Source organism: Palaemon carinicauda, chromosome 5, assembly GCF_036898095.1.
Source record: "Palaemon carinicauda isolate YSFRI2023 chromosome 5, ASM3689809v2, whole genome shotgun sequence".
NCBI lineage: Eukaryota > Metazoa > Arthropoda > Malacostraca > Decapoda > Palaemonidae > Palaemon > Palaemon carinicauda.
Genome location: NC_090729.1, coordinates 77722390 through 77729555, shown reverse-complemented (window position 1 = coordinate 77729555; position 7166 = coordinate 77722390). Strand labels below are relative to the sequence as shown.

General features: G+C 35.0%; 1 long non-coding RNA gene across 1 annotated transcript; it reads left to right on the top strand.

Annotated features, from left to right (window-relative positions):
- The first annotated feature begins 436 nt into the window (after window positions 1-436).
- LOC137640482 (uncharacterized) lies at window positions 437-1501 on the top strand. The gene is made up of 2 exons (XR_011044363.1): window positions 437-1005; window positions 1322-1501. It is a non-coding gene; the product is annotated as an uncharacterized lncRNA (long non-coding RNA).
- Window positions 1502-7166: the final 5665 nt, after the last annotated feature.

Genomic DNA, 7166 nt, shown 5'->3' with positions numbered 1-7166 from the left:
ACCTTTGATCTGTTAAGTACAGCTTGTTGATTGTTAGAAAAGTTGTTGAGTGATACCCATCTGCATAATGATAGCCATTAGGTAAACTGACACAGAGATTGGTATACTTTGATAAATTTTGCTGTTTTCTCTTTTAGAGGTCTCTTGAATCGGCTGTTATTGATGTTGACAGACTGACCGAGAGTATTAATTCAATCGAGGGGTTATTGGAAACTGAATCAGGGAAGGGCATGTGTTCAAATGAGGAAGTGTTATGGTTCTGTGCTGAACAGTTGGGCATTTTTTGTTAGGGGAAAGTGAGATACAGCTCTGATTTTTTATACCTATGTAACAGTAAAGTCCTTATTCTCCCTCATCCTGATTACCTAAGGAAGCATAATTTAACTATTGCAAAGTCTGCATGTACTGGTGTTGAAAAAAAAGTGAAACTTTTTTTTCACTTTGTTCTTTTTAACTTTTAACTTTTGAGTGTAGTATCCACCCTTTATGGTCCTTGATTTTCTACTTTGCTTGTTTCAAAATTCTAAGTTTCTTTTTTGTTTTTGGGAAAAGTTTAAATTTTTTATAATGGTTAGTTTGTGTTCTTGCTTTGGAGACACGTTCAGTTTCAGTATGTTATGTTTTAAGTTTGTGAAAGCATCAATAGTTTGCAACCATAAAATTCCTCCTTTAAAATGATAATTTAATACTAGAGTTTTGAGACTGAACGAAAACCTTTACTTCACCTCAAAAGTTTACTTCTAGTCCCAGTGTTTGAAGACAGCAGTGCATTTTCACTCAGCAGCTGAGAAGGGTGTGTCAACTCTTCACTAATATTTTTCACCAATCCAGCGTAAATTTTAATATGGAGCATTAAGTGATTACTGTGACCGTTGGTCGAGGATGATCCTGCTTGGAAGTGCGAGCCCTTGGGTTACTTCTTGAGGCTACTATACCATGGAGTTGCATCGATTTTTTAATTAACGACAGCTGCAATTGATCTAGAGAGGCTTGCTTAGAGTGGAGGTAAGTTGCAAACCACATTGATGCTTGTGCCTTGTAAATTTCACTCGAGTTACTCATTCAATTTGAATGAATTGTCTCCTTAACCTGAACCATAAAATATCATCCAAAGGACCAACCATATTGTTTCCATTTAAAATTTAGAATTTATTGCCGGTTTAACTACTTATATTTGTGAAGTGTCTTGTTTTATTCTGCTCGTTCGAGTTCATATTTGCTTCATGCATTTATTATATTAACTGGCAGTTAAATAGTTTTGTTGATATATTTTCGTATATTTGCTCTCTATTAATAGAGCGTATTTATGACATATTTATAGATCCTGAGGACTTTTCTGGTATTGGGGGTTATTAGTGAGGTCGCATCATCGGTCTTCATAAGGACGGATACCTCGCTTAAATACCAAGAAGCAATAAGACCATCTACGATCCTGAGCCATTTTCCTTAATACATATTTCAGTGATAGTTCTGTTTATGTAAAATAAATATTTGAATTTGCTCTTGATTATAATTTATTGCCATTTGATAAATTTTTTAAACCTCCATTATTTTGAAAATGGCGCCCAACGTGGGGCCGGTTAAAGGTCTTTTGCTTCATGATGTTCTTCCTCGTCGGGTTCAATCTTTCGATCACCTCCAGTATTTTGAAAATGGCGCCCAACGTGGGGCAGGTTAAAGGTCTTTTGCTTCATGGTGTTCTTCCTCGTCGGGTTCAATCTTTCGATCGCGGTCACACATTTTTTGCTTCATGAATATTTTACTTGTCTATTATTTTGCTGTGTTGGTCATATTTTTTGTGAATATTTGCGAATTTGCATAGGTTATATTTCCTTCGATAACGCTTTGCTTAATTTCTGAATTTGCTAATGGGTTTATTCCAGTATATATTGCACATTTCTACTTTTTAAGTTTTAGCTGAATTTACATGCAATATGGAGAAGTTGAAGGCTCTTAAGATTTCACGTGGTCATTGTCGAACACAGGTGACCAAAAAGTGTGACAGTGTAAGGCTTAAATATGGTACTCTCACTGAGCAAGAAAGGATTAGTTTTGTATTATCCCTTCAAAATTTAAAAACAAAGTTAGATAGTTTGGATTCTCAGATAGTGGATATGCTTTTCAGTGAAAAAAAGATGAATCTGATATCAAAGATGAACTAGATTGTTGTGCTATTTATATGGATAATATTTTATCATCATTAGCTATGCTCGAGAAAGTCACAGCAGAAATTCCCTTGCCTAGTAACCCTTCTCCTAATATTAAATACCCATGTTTGCCTCTTCCTGTATATAATCATTCTGAGGGGGAAAGCATAGAAAAATTTTTTAAGGATTTTGAGAAGGCTATGGAGACAATGAAAGTAGACTCTTATCTTAAATTTATTTATCTCTAAAATCAACTAGGTAAACAGCCATTAGCTCTTGTGAAATCTTTATCTTCTACTTAACAGAATTATGAGGAAGCCAAAGCCTTGTTACAAAAAGCTTTTGGTTCTGAATTAGGCCAGAAATTTGAAGCTATGCTTGCCCTTTCAGGATTAAAATTAACGTATGACTCTGACCCATATGCCTTTATTGGTAAGATGAGAAGCATTAAAAACTCATTTGCTGCACTTGCAATAACCATTGATGATGTCTTGCAATATTTCTTTTGGGATGCTATGAATGATGGTCTTAAATTGCAATTAACTCAGATTACAAATAAAAACAAACCTTTGCTTAAGGATATTGAGGATAATATTTTTGAGGCCACAGAGCGTTACCTTGGGGTTCAGAAAAGATATCAGGAGAAGAAAGTTAATCGTAAAGTTCAGTCAGATGCTAGATCAACATTAAGTTTCGCTAGTAACGTACAGGTTGACTCTTCCAGTGCAGTGAAATTAAAGGGTTGTATTTTGTGTAGGGACGAAAATGGTTCCGAAAATGCTAATCATCCAGTTATCAAGTGTAAGGTTTATGCCTCTCCAAAGGCAAAGGTCGAAAGGCTGCTTAAGTTGAATGCTTGCACTAAATGTGCTAATCCTCATAAAACAAGTGCATGTAGATTCAGGTTTTTGAGAAAATTTAACAAATGTAACGATTGGCATTTCAGTTTTTTGTGTGATAGTAATGTTAAAGTGGCTACTGATAACGTCAATAAAGAAAAGGGCTCTTCCCTTGGAGCAACAAATGGTATGATAAGCATAGATTGCAATAAGGTCCTTTCACATACTGGGGCTTCCATTTTACCCACTTTCTCGGTTGTTTTGTCTAATAATGAGCAAATGCGTTGTCTTAAAGACAGTGGTTCTCAGCTTAATTTTATTGATGCTGAATTTGCAAAGCGAAATAATTTGGAAGTATTGGAGTCAAATTTCAGTGTCACTGTAAGAGGTATTAATTCTCAAAGAAAATTGTTGACTAATGTTGTTCGTGTTAATTTAAATAATAATGTGAACAGTTTTTGTGTGGAAGCAATCTGCCTTCCAGAAATCAATACAAAGCTAATTCTTCCAGGTTTGAGTCGAATTGTTGAAAGATTTATGGAAAAGGGATATAAATTTGCAGATAAATTTTTGGCAAAAAGGGAGGATATGATCTCTGATATTAAGTTCATACTTGGAACTCATTCTATTCATTGTTTACCAGAAATAAAGAAATTGTTTGGCTCTGGTGTTCCCTCTGCATATTTGGAAACTTCCCTTGGTATCATGCTTTCTGGAAATGTTAATGAATACCTGAGAAATTTGCAAAGTATTCCTCATAGCAGTAATTCTACAAGGAATCCAAGCGTATTACTTAGTCATTCTGAGGCTGATTCAGTGACTATTATTGAGCCGGAGAAAGATCATTCCCCTAATACTGAATGTATTTCTGCAGAAGTAAATTATGCTGTACTTGATGATAAAGGTGATCTTGTTCAATCTGAACTAAAAAAGGCTACCGATGCTATTCTCTCTGAACAGTGTTCTCAGATATTGAATTATGATAAAACTTTGTATAATGAATCTTGTGTCGAAAATTATGTGCATTTGATAAATTATGTTTTGAATTCTGTTACACGCAGTGATGATGGGAGACTAGTGCTTCCTATCTTGTGGAATAAGAAAGTGTCTCATCTTCTCGGTAAAAATCAAACTCTTTCAAAGTTGGTTCTAAAGTCTAATTTTAAGAGATATCACAAAGATGGTAAGTCTCTTGGAATGATAGACGAGGTTTTCAGAGAACAAGAGAGTCTAGGTATAAGAGAGGGTAGATAATTTATCTCAGTTCCTGGAGGAGCACCCTAGTTTTTCCTTTTTGCCACACATGCCCGTTTTCAGGTTCGAAAAGGAGAGTAGCAAATGTAGAAATGTTTTTCTTTCTAATATTTGTGAAAATGATCCCTCAAAGCCTTTAACAGTCAGCCACAATCAGGCAACGTTAGCTGGCCCTTGCCTTAATAAGAAAGTATCTACTTCTATACTGCAATTGAGATTTGATAGCCATGTCCTGTGCTTTGACTTGAAAAAGGCGTTCTTGCAAATTGTGTTGCCTGAATCTGATCAGCAAAAGCTTTTGTTTTATTGGTACCGAAATGTTGCCAAGAATGATTTTTCATTGATAGTGTACAAACATGTTCGGCTTCCTTTTGGTCTTAGACCTAGTCCTGCTTTACTGCTTTTAGCTTTATATTATATTCTCATGATTGATATAAAGAATGATTCGCTACAAATTAGGAATTTGAAGAGAAATATTTATGATTTATGTTATATGGATAATTGCGCGATTTCATTCAATGACCCTGTCAAGTTGAAATGGGCCTTCGATAATTTGAAGCAGATTTTTTACCCCTATGGATTTGAAGTACAACAGTTTATGACAAATTGTAAATCTTTGCAGAGTTCCTTTGATGGAGAAACTGGTGAGAAGTCGACCCCTGTGACCAAGCTTTTTGGATTGCTTTGGAATACAGAGACTGATTCTTTGTCCACCCAGAAATTAGTTTTGGATAAGAATGCTTCATCTAAAAGGCAGATTTTGAGTTCAATTGCATCAAATTTTGATATCTTTAATTTTTGTGGACCTTTACTAAATAGAGCTAGAATATTCATGCATTCTTTGCAGTGCAATAAAGAAATTGGTTGGGACAATAGGCTATCTGAGGATATGTTAAGAGAATGGAATAATATTGCTAAGCAGCTAAATTCTTCTCCAACGATTTCAGTCAATAGATTTGTTGGTAGGAGAGATATGTATAATTTGATTGCATATACAGACAGTTCTAGAAGCATTTACGGCTGTGTTGTGTTCTTATATAATTTGAGAACTAAAAAAACAAACTTTGTCATGGCTAAGAACAGATTTGTTAACAAACAATTAGAATCTAAATCCATACCTTCTCTTGAATTTCAGGCAGTTTCTTTAGGGACTGAAGTATTACATGATATTAGAAGAGAATTAAGTGGTTCTAATTGTGTTGAGCCTATTAATATAGTAGGGATGGATCTATACACAGATAGTCTAGTTTGCTTACATTGGTTATCAGCACATGTTACAAAGTTTGATAAATTACGTAATTTGAGCATCTTTGTGAAAAATAGATTAGATAGTATCTGCAGAATGTGTGAAGAATTTCCTATTAAGTTTAAATTCTGTGCAGGCTCCAAAAACCCAGCTGATGCAATCACCCGACCTCTCTCCTATAAGCAATTAATGAATTCTAATTTTTTCAGTGGTACTATTGCTGAAGCAGATATTGATGTTTTCGCAAGTGATATGATGGAAGTCACCATTCCTAATACATTGCTCAGAGAGGAAGGTATAAGCTCTTCTCTTGAAAGTAGTAATGTTCATGTTGCTACCGAGTCTTTGGTTCGAGAGGATATAAACCATTTGGTTTCTATGGATTCCTTTTCAGGCTTCAAGAGTATAGTTTCAGTCCATAGGTATGTGATAAGGTTTATTAATAACCTGAAAATTGCAGTAAAGATGAGGGACCCAAGTAAATATTCACATTTTAATTGTCTTACTGATGAAGAAACCTTGTCAGAAGCTTATAACTTTGTAATCTACAGAGACCAGCAGATTCACTTTCCAGAAGTTTTTAAATATTTTACACGGTCTTCTAATGCAGTTAGAGAGATCCCTAATATAATCAGCCAACTTAATATTTATCCAGATCACAATGGTATATTGCGTGTTAGAAGTAAGACTGCACGCTGGAAGGACAGAGATAAATTTATGTTCTCGCCTATCCTTTTATCAAAGGATAGCGCCCTGACCAAGAAATTAATCTTGGAAATGCATAAAATGACAAACCATGCTGGCATCTACTCATTGTTGACCGAATTTCGGAAAAAGTTTTGGGTTTCAAGTTTCTTTTCGACTGTAAAGAATATTTTGAAAGAATGCATCAACTGCAGACGATTTCACAGACATGCAGTCAAATTGAATCAAAGTCCATACAGAGATTTTAGGTTGAAACCTCCCAATATTCCCTTCAGGTCTATTTTCCTGGACTATCTTGGCCCGTATTATATTAAGTACCAAGGGGTTAAAACAAAAATTTGGTTGCTTTGTATAACGCGTTTGTGGTCTCGAGCTATAAATTTAAAATTATGCTTTGACATGACTGTACCCACATTCTTGAGAGCACTTCAGTTACATATATGGGAGTATGGTACTCCACAATTGTGCTTTTCAGATATGGGATCTCAAATTGTTGCAGGTACTAATTTAATTTCTGATTTTTTAAGGGACCCAGATACTGTGTAATATCTAGAGGAACATGGAATGAGGGCTGTAAAATTTGAGCAATACTACAAAGGCTGTAACCAACTTGGATCACTTGTGGAAAGTTGTGTTAAATTAGTTAAAAGACTTATATATGGTTCAGTTCGAAATACTGTATTGAATTCTCTTGATTTTGAGTTTCTCATAGCAGAGACTGTACATTTAGTTAATCGCAGGCCAATTGCTTTTCATGATTCTTTAAGAGATAATAATCCAAATGAAGTCATTCCTGCTGCAATAACTCCTGAAATTTTGCTAAAGGGCTATGAATTGGTCTCTTTGAGCATCATTCCTAATTTGCAACCTCTTCCAGATTCCGACCCTTCATGGACTCCTTCCAAGGATCCAATAGAGCATATTAAGGACAGTTATAGTAAATTGCGCAAGTCTCGTTCATGTTTAAAAGACATT